This window comes from Maylandia zebra, linkage group LG8 (assembly GCF_041146795.1).
Source record: "Maylandia zebra isolate NMK-2024a linkage group LG8, Mzebra_GT3a, whole genome shotgun sequence".
Lineage (NCBI taxonomy): Eukaryota > Metazoa > Chordata > Actinopteri > Cichliformes > Cichlidae > Maylandia > Maylandia zebra.
The window spans coordinates 15980970-15994889 of record NC_135174.1 but is presented as its reverse complement, the minus strand read 5'-3'; the positions used below and the strand labels follow the sequence as shown (position 1 = coordinate 15994889).

Genomic DNA, 13920 nt, shown 5'->3' with positions numbered 1-13920 from the left:
TAGGAAAATACACTGAATTAATCCATCCATTCACTTCTGCTTATATGTCGCGGGGGGGAAGGGGGGGGGGGGGCGGCTGGCGCCTACCCAGCTGTCTTAGGGCGAGAGGCAGGGTACACCCTGGACAGGTCGCCAGTCTGTCACAGGGCTAACACATAGACAACCATTCGTGCTCACATTCACACCTATGGGCAATTTAGTGTTTCCAATTAACTTATCCCCACTAACTGCATGTCTTTGGACTGTGGGAGGAAACCGGAGTACCCGGGGATGACCCAAGCAAACAATCAACAGTGCTAAACAGCGTGCCACTGCACTGTTGAATTAATTCATCTGTGAAACCATCCAACACTGGACTTCCTAATGCAGAGCAAGCTAATGGCTCAGTCACACAGGTACAAATAGGACAGCAGGCTCTGTGCATCTACATAAAATAAAAATGACAATAATAACGATAAATGCTGTCTTACTTATAAATACAGACAGACTGCTAGGACGTTGCCATCAGTCTAAATTAGTTTTTGTCAATGAGCACAACTTGAGGGGACTCGAGGTCACTGTAATTTTTAGTAGATATACTAATGGTATCAATTTCAAACTCCTACGTTGCCCACCTGCTCACCCAGCGGGACAAATACACATCCTCAGCCTTTTATGAGGGGTAATAATAAACTGGATTATATGTATGGCAAGTGCTTTAATACTTCAGGAACACTTCCTTAAAGTTAAAACTGACTCCACTGAATGGGAACAGTCCCATGGAGAATAATCATCTTTAGCACAGCAGGGGGCAGCATTCTTTAAAGGATTATTGAAAGTGACTGTGATAAAATCGCTGAGGTTCTTCAGGTTCATGTGCAACCAGAACTCATTTCTCTGTGTACATATCACTAAGCACATTTAAGCAGAAATCTTTAAAACAGGAGATTCTTTGAACCTTCCTCATGTATAATTGTAGCGACTGGAACCACTACTGTAAATTCAGATGTGTGAATTGTAGATTAAATTATATTACATACATATAGATTATGTTACCTGGCAAACTTTGACTTGAGTAGTTACTAGTTAACTTTGGTTAACCATCACCCAGGGATGCTACATTTAAAGTTTAAATTGGTGACACATTGGACATCTGGATATATTTTTTTCTTCCAAAACCATGAAGTGGATTACATAATCAAACAAGCAGATTTGTTTGGCTACATTTAAAACAAAGACCCCAAACTCCAATGTTAATGGTATACAAGTCAGGGCACACTTTCTTTTAAAAATATCTGCATAACTGAGGATTTCTGAGGAACTCAACTGAGGATTTACACTCTGCTCAATATTTTTAAATGATCTCTATGTCCAACTCCCCAAAAAACAACAACAAAATATTCCCTCTGGATATGGAGGTTCAGTCACAGGTTAAAATATTGAAACGATGAACTTATAAAAAAAGCATAGACAAAAAGCAAAGTGTTCCTCGACAACAAAAGACAAACTGCCCCGAACCCTTGGGGGCTCTCGCTTTTATACAAAAAAGCCCCTCATCCTCTCTGTAAATTTCCACTCCACGATCTCAACCCTGTAGGGGTGCAGATTCTGGACAAAACTGGAATTTTTCAGCCCTCATTTACTATCATTAAGGGGTCACTGTGACCTGCAACACTTCACTATTTCTCACCACAGGTGCTCTGATGATGTGCAACATGTAATATCCAAACACAGTAAACACATAATATATCACTTTGGCAAATACTCAAATATAATATGCTGATTACTTGAGCTCAGAGCAACCAATATGTTATGAGATAAAATGCCATACTTCTAAAATATGTCAGGCAAGGAGAAAAGGCTCATACTGAAAAAACCCCACAAGTGTTCAATGGTCTCTCTGCCATGACACGTGTAGAGACAAATGCGTATGGCCATGGAGTTGGTAACGAGGGTCACTCACTTTAATCAGCTGCTTCAAACCAACATTTTTGACTGTGATCGTGGGCTCTGTTCCAAAAGCACCTCCTGTCTCCTTTTCCTAACCTCTTCTTTGACCTTGGTGACCTTTTTATCAAGGTCAAAGAAATGTGAGAAGGAGCAATGATAAGGAAGATAAAGAGAACAGCAGTCCGTTGAGAATCAGAATCACCTAACACTAGTCTCCTTATATGTTGAAACTAGTGTGTGCAGAAGAAAGATTACAGAATGCATCTTAATACACCAAGGTTGGAATTTTAGAGAAAAAGCATTTTTTCTCAAATTTACTACTACTTGTGTCTGCGGCAGAGTAAAGCCATCTTTTGATGTTTATAAGCTTACTTAAATAGGCACAGTGTTTGTGACTGAAAGTTGTGAACGGGAGTATTTTTGCTGCTGGCCTTAGCATCTCAGCATATGTATTTGTAGGAGCTTTCCTTTCAGGAGAAAAATGTTTACACGACTCACGAAAATGTGAATTATAAAATCTGAGGGACACAATTTACTGCATTTTTACAAATCTAGTCCTGAAAAAAATCAAGAAACAAGAAGTGCTTACTCAGTATTTTGGGTGGATGGCTTAAGGCTGCCCAAACTGTCTCTGTCCTAAAACTCTTCACTCAGTCCGGATGAGAGGTAAGCTCCGCTTATTGGTCATAAGTAATACTGGGATTGTCATAAAAAAGAGCAGAAATCATCAGAGCCGAGCTGTCTTTTTTTCAGCAGTGTGCACAAAGCAAGTTACCGTCACTGCTGAATCTGTAACACAATTAATTTATCTCAACCGGATTACTGTTTTCAGAGAAAAACACATGCGTGAAACCTGAGCTTACGCTGGATAATTTTGGTAAATTTCTACCCACATCTTTGTACACAAAGGATAGCATACAGTTAGTAGATCACCCTGGAACTGTAACATCACAATAAATCGCCTTATAGGACGGTATTTGCTCCTCTCCTTTCATAAAGGATGCTTTCTGTGCTAAACGGGACAATAAAGGAGGCATTTACGCTCTTTTTCCTAGTATTTGGAGATGTGGAGTGGCTCTTATTATGTGCTATGCGGATACTTCCTTGTCATTTTCCTCAGTTAGGGCTATTCCAAAGCAAAACTGAATATTGGAACACACCGTGTGACGAGCTTCCAAAGCGCAGGTGTTTTGAAAAACACTGCTCCAAAGTGGGGGTGAAAACACCCACATGACATGACCATGGGTGATTAAGGTTTTTGTATATCATCCCAGTTTCAACAGGTGGATTATCTGCTGCATTTAGGCAGGTGAGATGCCCAGATTTCCATCTCTTTACAAACTAATAATAATGGATTGGATTTATATAGCACTTTTCAAGTCACCCAAAGCGCTTTACAATGCCACTATTCACACACTGGTGGAGGCAAGCTACCACAGCTGCCCTGGGGCAGACTGACAGAAGCGAGGCTGCCATATCGTGCCCCTCTGGCCAACACCAGTAGGCGGTAGGGTAAAGTGTCTTGCCCAAGGACACAACGACCAGGACAGAGAGCCCGGGGATCGAACCGGCAACCTTCCGGTTACAGATGTGCTTCCCAAACCTCTGAGCCACGGTCGCCATCGCTAGAGCCATCTGGGCTATGCCTTGTAATTACTGAATTTATACTCATACTATTCTACTATATTTATGTCCTTTCTGTCATTATTATTTTTGCTGCAGTCTGTGCTGCCCAACAAGGCTTATCCATTCACTTTAACACCAGGGTCCAAAGTATAACTACATAAATATTAGGGGTGCAACAATACTCGTATCGGTATTGAACCGTTCGATACAGTGCTTTCGGTTCGGTACGCATATGTATCAAACAATACAAAATTTTTAATTTATTTTATCAACTTTTCTTCTGACGATGCTGTCTGTGTTGAGAGCTCAGTGGATCTGCGTTCGACTACTCCGCCCAGGCTGCACTGTCGAGTGCAGATGTGTGTGTGTGTGGGGGCAAGCTAGCGAGACAGAAGTTAAGCTCGTTGCAACATGGCAATTGCCTCAACACTACCCGAAATTGAACCTCCCCCACCCTCATTCACATCTGGCGTTTGGAACTATTTAGGTTTTCATGTGAAGCATGACCCTGAAGGTAAGCACGTCATGGACAAAAGTAAAACAGTATGTCGGATGTGCCACGCAATGCTCAATTACATTGGTGGGAACTAGTGCGTTAGTGGCAATAGCTCGTTAACGTGTTGACGTCGTCCAGCCCCACGCATCCAAAGATGAGTGATTCCTCAATCAGATAGATTTAAAAAAAAAAATTTTTCTTGTTTCAGCAACATTAAATTTAAAAACTGTACTTTTGAGTTAAAATATATATTTATAATTTTAACAAATGACAAATTAAAAAGGCATGAACATTCTTTTGTATCGAAAAAATATCGAACCGTGACACCAAAGTATCGAACCGTATCGTTGCACCCCTAATAAATATTGTCATATTTAGATGATTACTGTCATATAGATGGGAGAAAGAGAAAGCTATACTGACTTACATAAGAAGAGAGAGAGCGATACAGTGAGAGAGAGAATAGCACACTGCGTTTGAAATTCATTAAATCATCGCAATTGAAACAACCTTTGCTTTCAATGAGAAACTAAAATATGTAAAAATTTGAATCTCCAACTCTTGTCTGTTCTCTGGTTTTTTCTATTACTCTACCAAAACTCCTACTACTACTTTCAACAGAAAATGACTGCTAAAAAATTGCTGCATGAAATGCCTTCATCTTCAGTGTAACCTGAACAGCCAGAAACTCAAGTAGTCACAAAACTGTATAACAAAAAAATAAAAAAAAAACAACAACCCAAAAAACGCAAGAAAGCACATCATTACATGTGATGTATTTCTTGACAATGCTTATGATAAATGAGATTTCTTTTCTTACCTTGTTTTAAATTCTGAATGCCACGTCTGGTGCAACTATTCCATTAACACCAGGAGAGAGGCAAGCAGGTTCTGGGTAACCAAAACTTCAGTCACAATATCTGACATCCACAGTACAGTAAATGTTGATAATAAAGTTAAGGACAGTTCTTTTATCCTCCGCTGAGTCACCTCTGAACTGCTGCTTGTTTGCTCAGATTTAAAAGGTATTGGTCAATGTGAGTTGTGATTGGTCAGAATTTGCCTCCAATAACGTAATAAATGTTACACTGTTACCTTTTAGATTTTTGTTTTTTTAAGATTAGCACAGTTAGACTGTGAAAATAAAACACTGAAATAAAACCTAAAACATCTTTGATAGCGTGAAGAATAAACCCGATCGCATTAACTGTCACAAAGCTTAAAAGTCAGCCAAACACAACCAAACATTGTGATCTTTTTTCCACGGCTCCAGGCAAGGCTGGAAAAACTCAGCCCCAAAACAGCCAAAAACCTGTGTCCTTATAATAGTTAACATGGCAGCCTTTTCTCAATATATTTCATTTTATGAACAGTTGTCAGTTGTTTGTTTTTTTTGTCAGTTGCTTAGCACTGAGTGTACAGGGATCCAAATTTAAATTTCAGATCATTTTAACTCTCTGGTGCTAACTACTGTCAAGTGTTCTTCTTTGGTGTATCTGAGGTGTAGCATAAAGAAACACACTGATTATTGAGCAAACAATGGTTATAGTTTTCACATATAGAGTTTCAAAACAGAATGGGTCAAAAGGTCAAAGATCAAAGTAATTATATCCATTATACTCAACCGTGTATTGGTCTCGCACAAATCTGAGGACAGATGTGAGTCTATTTCTGTTTCTCAACCTTCAGCTTAAAATAAAACTACTATTAATGGATTCACACTAAGATATGTGCTAGGTCAATAAATATTTTATACTTTTCTCTTGTGTAACTGTTTAAGTGTGTTTGGGATGATTGTCTTTAGACACGGAGTTGTATTTTTATTCATTATTTGCGTAGACAAGCATTTACAGACCAATCTATAAATGTCAACTCCTTTGCAGCCGCTTATCAGCTCATACTATGTTACACAAAGAGCATTTACAGTGATGGTTCAGCTCCAAGCCAAACACGCTGAACCCTATCTGATCCAAACATTCCTTCTGAAAGTCTGCATATGTGTTTCCATACATTTTGGGGAAGTTTGATCTTGCAGCTCTTGCAGATCTTCTTAGCTGTCAGTGAAATAGCAGTTCTAGAGATAATCCCTACACCAAGTGAGAAAAGCTTATTTTTTCATAATACACAGTTGTGTAAATAGTGATTAGTGCCATTTCTTTAAAGGGGTTGAGTAACACTGTTGAGTTTTGCACGGTTCTTATCAGACACCCTAACCAGCTTTTGCTTATGTTGAGTAATCTCACAATCTTGTACTTGTTTGCACATATTTTCCAGGGAGAACCTATAGGGCATTAGAAGGAAACAAAGGCAGAAACTGACTTTCTTAATAGCTTATTTATTCTTGGTCAAAAACACGATTGAATTTTCCAATGAAGTAGTTTACCTGTAAAATACATTTAGAGAGGTGGAAGTAATTTTATTACCATAGCCTAATGTATTCAGCCAGTTTCTTTTACATGCCATTGTATATCTTGCATTAGCTGTTTAGGAGTTAAGACCATTTTTATGCACAGCTACCTATTTCCAGAGGGTCAAAATAAATTTCACAGACTAGCAGAATTTTAAACATAATGATTGATTTTCAATACTTGAATGAAATCCCTTCACAGTCAATGATTACCTGAAGTCTAGAACCAATGGATATCACTAATGCTGTATTTCCTAGTGGTGTGCGGATCGATACTGAAATATCGATTCTTCCGATACCAGCAATTTATGTTCTAGAATCGATTCTCATATTATAATATCGATATTTTAGTACTCTGGGGTAAATTTGTAGTTTTTCCATTAAAATGAACGCAGTGGAAAGAAACTATACAATTCGGATCGTCTAATTTGGAAGGAACTACTTCCTCTTACGCCTTTCATAGTCATATGCAGAATACGGCTGTATAAATGTGTTGCAGCCCCTGGCGTGCACACTCACAACAATGGCTGAGCGCAAACAGAGTCCTGTGTGGAGACGTTGTTGTGGCAACACCACTGACCTCGTCAAACACCTCGGAGTAAATCACATCACAGAATATGATAAGCTTATGTTGAGGCAAACTGAAGAGGAGGACAGGGACAGGTGCTGTTAGGGCGAGACAGACGTCTCTCGCAGAGTCCTTTTGTGCTGCAGGCAGGCAACATGCTCAAATAGCGCACAACGTCAGTTTTTTTTATTTCTATATGATTATTCTGCATTATTAAGCAATAAAAAAAGTTGTCTGATGTCCTCTAATCATTATGAAGCAATATGGTTATGTTATTATTACAATTACATAATACAATTATATATTGTATTATGAAATGCAATGAAACATTAAGTTTTTGTACAGAGTATCGGTATCGGATCAGTATCGCCGATACCACCCTGAATTTTACTTGGTATCGGATCGGAAAGGAAATCAGTGGTATCGCACATCACTTTGCAAGCAGTTTGCTTTGGGTAATTATGCATTTGCACCATGATCACAGTTCATCTGTTCTTCAGCATTTGACTGAATCTGAGCAGAGAGTACAGCCTCGTGCACTTCAGAATTCATGCAGTTACTTCAGTCATATCATCATTAAACACTGTTGAGCCTGTTTCACTGGCAGCCATGCATACTCATGCCATAAGATAACAAGTTAGTAAGTTAATGTTGGCTTCATCCGTCCAAAGACATTTCGAGAACTGTGCAGGGTCTTTTAGATTCTTCCTGTCAAAGGCTAATTTTTTAATTTTTTATGCACTGAATTAGAGTTTATTACAAAACCATAAAGCAGGGTTATATAGACGAGTGTGCAATTGTGCCTTCTGACAAATGAATGCTTTTTTTTTTTTTTTTTACAAAAACTGGATGGAGAAAGGAATTTGAAAATTATTTAAGTTTCTTGTTTTCAATCCAGGATTTTTTAAGGTTGCTAAAGCTTCTGTTGCATTTAAAAATGATTTTAAAAAAAATTGTTCCATTCTGACTGGGAAAAGAAGAATGCCTTAATACGTACTAGCTGTACATATAAAATAAACCCTTCTAAAGTTAATCGAGTTAATTTAAGATACTTGTTTATAGGGCTGGGCCATATCATACCGTTCACAGTAATACCGGTATAATGGTAATGGCCTGTATTTATATAGTGCTTTACTAGTCCCTACGGACCCCAAAGCGCTTTACATATCCAGTCATCCACCCATTCACACACACATTCACACACTGGGTCGGGCAATGATAAGAAAATGAAATATCGCAATAGAATATGGGTAAAACGCGCATGTGCAGTGCCTTTGTTTTCATACGCACATGGCGGAAAAAGCATGCCGGCGACAGAGAATGAGAAGAGCGAAAGTGGATCGTTGAATGAAACGGATGAACCAGAATTGGTTTGTAAAAATGCTGCAACTTCAGTGGTGTGGAACTGGTTTAGCTTTCGTCCGTCAGATACACAACAAAGCACTATTTTTGGTAGCGCGTGCTAGCGGGCCGTCGTTATTACCGTGTTTTTTGGAAAATACGGCACACTTAAAATCAATCCTTTGATTTTTCTGAAAATCGGCTTGATGGATTGTCGGAGCACAGCCCGGAGCATTACTGAGGATATTTTGGCCAATTTCCACTGGAAATGCCTTTTGGTTAAACTGTCAGCAAGGAATTTGCATTTGCACTGTTACATTTTTATATAACTTTAATGCACATAAAAAACAGCTGCTTGTTTAAGTGAAAACACATTGATGTTTTTGGGGGGTTTTTTTGCACTAATAAAGTCGTGGAGTTAGGGCTGTGCGATATGACCAAAATCTCATATCCCGATATAAAACATCTATCGTCCGATAACGATATAAATCACAAAAATTTAACATTATCTGTAAATTCTGTAAATCTCGGGCAGCTGAAGTGTTTCCAGCTGGGCGTCGTGTATCTGGTGTCGAGTGTTTTACCGATGCAGGAAACTGCACATTTTTACACATAGGTTGTAACAGCCGCCGTTTTCTTTGCGAGTATTTATTACACAGCGTGCTGCAGTTTTGGAAAAGCCTAACGTTTGAGTCTAAGGTTTATTTTTTAGCACCTGACGGCTCTTTTTTGCTTCTCATCGGTAAATACTCTGCATACTCTTTCATGTGATTCTGTTTATTTTGAAAAGTCTCAACAGGATCTTGAGCTTTATTGTGAAAGGTTTATGTAGAAAATAAACAAGCGGACACGTGATGGTTTTACCATCGTTGTTGCTAACAACAATGCATAAAAACAGGCGCTTGTCCGTCTGTAGTGTGGTTATATTAAATATAAGACAAACAGAGAACTTTAAGAAATTAATATAGCCACTACAGTGACCATCAAAACGATGAAAAAATATTGCCGTAAACAGTTTATTTTGCAACACCACAAAACAAACGATAGCGTAAAATGAAACAATAGACGTTTTTATATCGTCATCCGATATATATCTTATATCGAGCAGCCCTATGTGGAGTTGTAAAGTATTTTGTCTAGTGTCAATTATATCGTCAGTTATATCGTTATCGCAAATTTTCAAATGCATATCGTGATAAATATTTTTGGTCATATTGTCCTGCTCTACTTGTTTATGTTTTCTTTTTCTCCTGACATGATTGTGCTTGTAATTGTGCCTAATCACATTTTATTTATGTTATTACAGACAAGCCTTAGCACACCTTATAGGTTACTTTCAATTTAAAGCTCATACATCTTTCAAATCATATATGACCATATGTACATATATATCTTCATTATCTCTTCTCATTATATTTTTCTCTTCCTCCACCACTGCTCTGTCTCCTCCTTCATTTTCACCTCACCCTCTTCCTTCTTACTTCAAGCCTCATCTCCTGAACTGAAGCCATGAAACACATGAAAACCTGAATAAACACGCTCATTTATTCCCGATATTGTCAGAATTAATTACTGTCAGCAGATTAGACATATGACTCCTGTCTCCAGACAGCTGACAATGAACCGGCTAAACAACAACAGCTGGTTATAAGCTGGTGTAACTGCTGGTGTAAAGCGTGTCAAAGCAAGATGTTACTGTAATCCCGTTACATTTGTCAATAACACAGTAAGCTAACCATACTCTGCTATGTTCGGTAATTACATCACTGTTAACTGTATGAGTTACAAAGGTTCTTCAGTTATCTGCACGGGGTGGAGGAAAGAAAACAAACAAACAAATAAATGTGCCTTTTTGTTTCCTGCATGCTACCTACAATCAGCTGATTTCAGTCCATGTGCAGATGAAGGAGGGAAATGGTGGAGCTTACATTACAGTTATTTTAATTGCATGAAAGGACAAACTGAAAACTGCCTCCAAGACAGAAACAGCTGCATTATACTGCTGCTCTCTGCAAGCATCTAGCTAGCTAGAGATTTGTGTTGACACTGGCACTGTAGCCTAAGGTTAATACTGTTAACTAGTAATTGCGAGACAATGCGTGTCAATTCATTGCGAAGTGTGAAAGTAATGCAACGAGCAGTGTAACGAATTACGCAAAGTACTGCATTACTTTTAAGAAAAATAACACGTGACGTGTAAAGCATTAAGTTTTTAGACTGTGGTTATTAGCGGACATTATGACAGATATGTTAGGTTCTAAAAATCACAATTTTCTTCTGACAAACACTTTGATTAAATTCTCACATAGCATCCGAGTCCAACAGTCCACTTCACTAACAGCAGCAAAAATATCACACACACAAAAAAAATCCTCCACAAAAAGCAAAACAAAACCCCCCCAAAGCAAACAAAGCAGTCTTACCCTCTGAAAAGTGGGTAAGGATAAAGATATCCTTAAAAACTCACCTCAGTGTCGCCGTCATCCGACAGAAGTGAGCTTCACTGGTTCATCCTTTCCTTTTACAAAGTTTTACACCCTCCTTCAGAGTAAATAGATGTGGAAACATATTGACAGCAGAGGTGAACTGCAGACTTGCAGCCTACACGCTCTTCAGATCAACGGCGGCAACAGTTGTTTGTCCTACAGCGGCCACCATCCTGTTATTTCCACACTCTCACACCAGGGGTCGCTGAAATTTGGCAACGGGACTTCCTGTCATATAGCAACTAGTTCTGTGTCATACAGCAGATTTTGGTGTCGATCGGATACCAAATAAATTAAGGGCTGTATTGCCAATACCAATACTGATACTAATACTTTTAAGTATCTTTTAGGGGAGCTTATGTAGAAGCTTATGTGGAAGAGCAGTGTGTCATGAAATGTACGAGCTAAGTCATCCTACATTTACCAAATTCTGAACACATTTTAATGACCATAAAATGACAGTGTTGTGATTTTACTATCCACATTAAAAATACCTTACCAGTAAAAGAAATACCTTTCAGCTTTCGTTACTGTGTTTTTGGAAATGTGCCTGTCTTTAAAGGACTTTGGGTCAGCTTCTGCTGTTTTAGTGTGCTATAGGCTATAAAGAGTTGATGTGACAGACAACAAAGTTTTTTTCATAGTGCTTGTTTGAGGTACATTTTTTCATTTAAAAAATGATAATAAATATGTATTAAACACAGTTCAGTGGGATTCATACTGGACTTTGACAACAGAAGCAAAAAAATTGATCCAGATGCGTTTGTATCGATCTGATACTGATACCAGCATTGATATCGATACTATCAATATTTGAATCGATCATTTGAAATTTTTAATTTTAAATAATTCCTTTGAGGTGAAGTGGTTTACCAACTTATTCAATGACAAAGGCACGATTTGGAATACCTTTTCAAACAATCTTTTTGTAATTTTTAATTGATTGATTTATTTTTACCTGAATGTAGTTACAAGATTAAAAAAAAAACCTTTAAAGTTATCTAGTTCTCATAAACAAGCTCTTTTGGCTTGGAAGCTTGCATGCAAACCTAACTTCTCTCCAAAAAGTTATTAATGTATATAATAATGGAAATATACTTTATAAGAACAAGTCACTTTATTATTAAAATCGAGTTGAAAATGATATTGTGCTACTTAAACATTTCTTTGGCGCCGAGGGAAATCTTTAAGTTTATCCAGGTTTATCCAAGATTAACATACCTGTTATAATCAAAGTATATGCAGTGGTGTTTGAGGCTCTGTCAAGACGTGTGCTGTAAGTTTTTTGAGGCACAATAGCCAACATTCTAATTAGTGATACATTTTGGCTACATAGAGGAAAATTCTGCTTAACCAATAATGTTATGAAGGTTTCTTTTAAAATACTACGAAATGCCGGAGGACACCGTAAAGAACATCAACTTCGATAGAGTACATCGCTTGGGGGGCGTGCGGTCGCGGACCGGGAGACCACGGCCTATTGTGGCCAAATTCGGTCAATTCAAACAGAAGGAACAGGTGAAGAGTCGCGGCAGAGAGCTGAAAGGAACGGACTTCAGCGTGAACGACCAGTTCCCCAAAGAGATCCTGGAACGACGCAAGGTCCTGTTCCCAGTTCGACGTAGCTTCATCCAGAAAGGCTCCCGTGCTGTCATCGCCGTGGACCGGCTCTACATGGACGGACAGCTCTACCGCGACCCCGGCACCACACCGTGGTTGTATTGACTGCACTCCAGATAAGAACCCGCTACACTCTTTTCTTATTCATTCACACTTTCTCTTTTAACATGGGTTTAACCTAGTAATATCAATATGATGTCATAGCAGATATAACACCGCCACCCTCCGTCATTGCTTTAATTGGAATGTTACAGGCTACAACAATTAAGGGCATAAAATGTAAGAACATAGAACATAAAATCAGTCTCTATGCGGACGATGTGTTGCTTTTTCTGCAAAACACACAAACCAACCTCTCTGAGGTAATTACTTTAATAAACTGGTTTTCAAGAGTTTCAGATTATTCAATTAACTGGCCAAAATCTACAGTTCTCCCCATTAACTGCTCCTTCCATAACTCTTCCTCTGCCCCACTGCAATCCGGAAATATTAAATATTTAGGTATTAATGTCTCTCCTAAGCTTTCAGACTTAACTAAATTAAACCACATCCCACTTCTAAAGAAAGTAGAAGGCGATCTGACTAGATGGAAATCTTTACCCATATCACTCATGGGAAGGGTCGCCACTATAAAAATGATGATCTTGCCAAAAATAAATTACTTATTTTTGATGATCCCTAACAAACCATCACAAAATTGGTTCAGATCTCTGGATTCACATATTTCCAAATTCCTTTGGAAAGATAAACCCCCGCGTATCAGCTTAAAAACGCTACAAAGAACCAAGGATAGAGGAGGATTAGACCTGCCTAATTTTCACCAATACTTCTTAGCCAACAGGCTTCAGTTCATCTCAGAATGGTTAAAACATACCTTCTTAGTTGAGCCCTGGCTAGATGTTGAACAGGCACTATGCAAGGATCTAGAGATTTCAGACCTACCATTTATTAGCTCAAACGTCAAAAGACATGAATGCTTTAAAAGTATCAACATCAGCTTTTCTCTGACAGCATGGTGGGAGTTTCTAAAAATAACGGAGTCTTCATCAATCCCATGCAAACGTACACCTATCTGGAATAACCCTGACATATTACAAAACAATAATATGATTAATTTCCCAGAATGGAGTTGTAAAGGAATTAAATACTTAGAACATATATTAGAGGGAACAGAATTTATTCCATTTGACAGACTAGTTGCACAATATGGGATCAACAAGACAAGCTTTTTAGAATATCAACAAATTAAATCCATAGTAAAAAAGAAATTTAACCTCAGTCAAGTTGAATTACAAACACCACTAAGTGCGGCACATTTTCTTACTCTTAAATCCCCCAAATTATTATCTAAAATATACAGAACACTTTCTAAATTAGATGAATCAATATCCCTTCCTATTGCAAAGTGGGAAGCAGATTTATCAGTCAGCTTAGACCAAAACTTCTG

General features: G+C 38.3%; 1 protein-coding gene across 1 annotated transcript in view; it reads right to left on the bottom strand.

Moving 5' to 3' along the window:
- Positions 1 to 10849, bottom strand: part of slc4a1b (solute carrier family 4 member 1b (Diego blood group)) — a 28281-nt gene extending 17432 nt beyond the window's left edge. Inside the window, exon 1 of the mRNA XM_076887491.1 lies at positions 10835 to 10849. The gene's annotated coding sequence lies outside the window, so the exon portion shown is untranslated. The remainder of the gene's footprint in view (positions 1 to 10834) is intronic.
- Positions 10850 to 13920: the final 3071 nt, after the last annotated feature.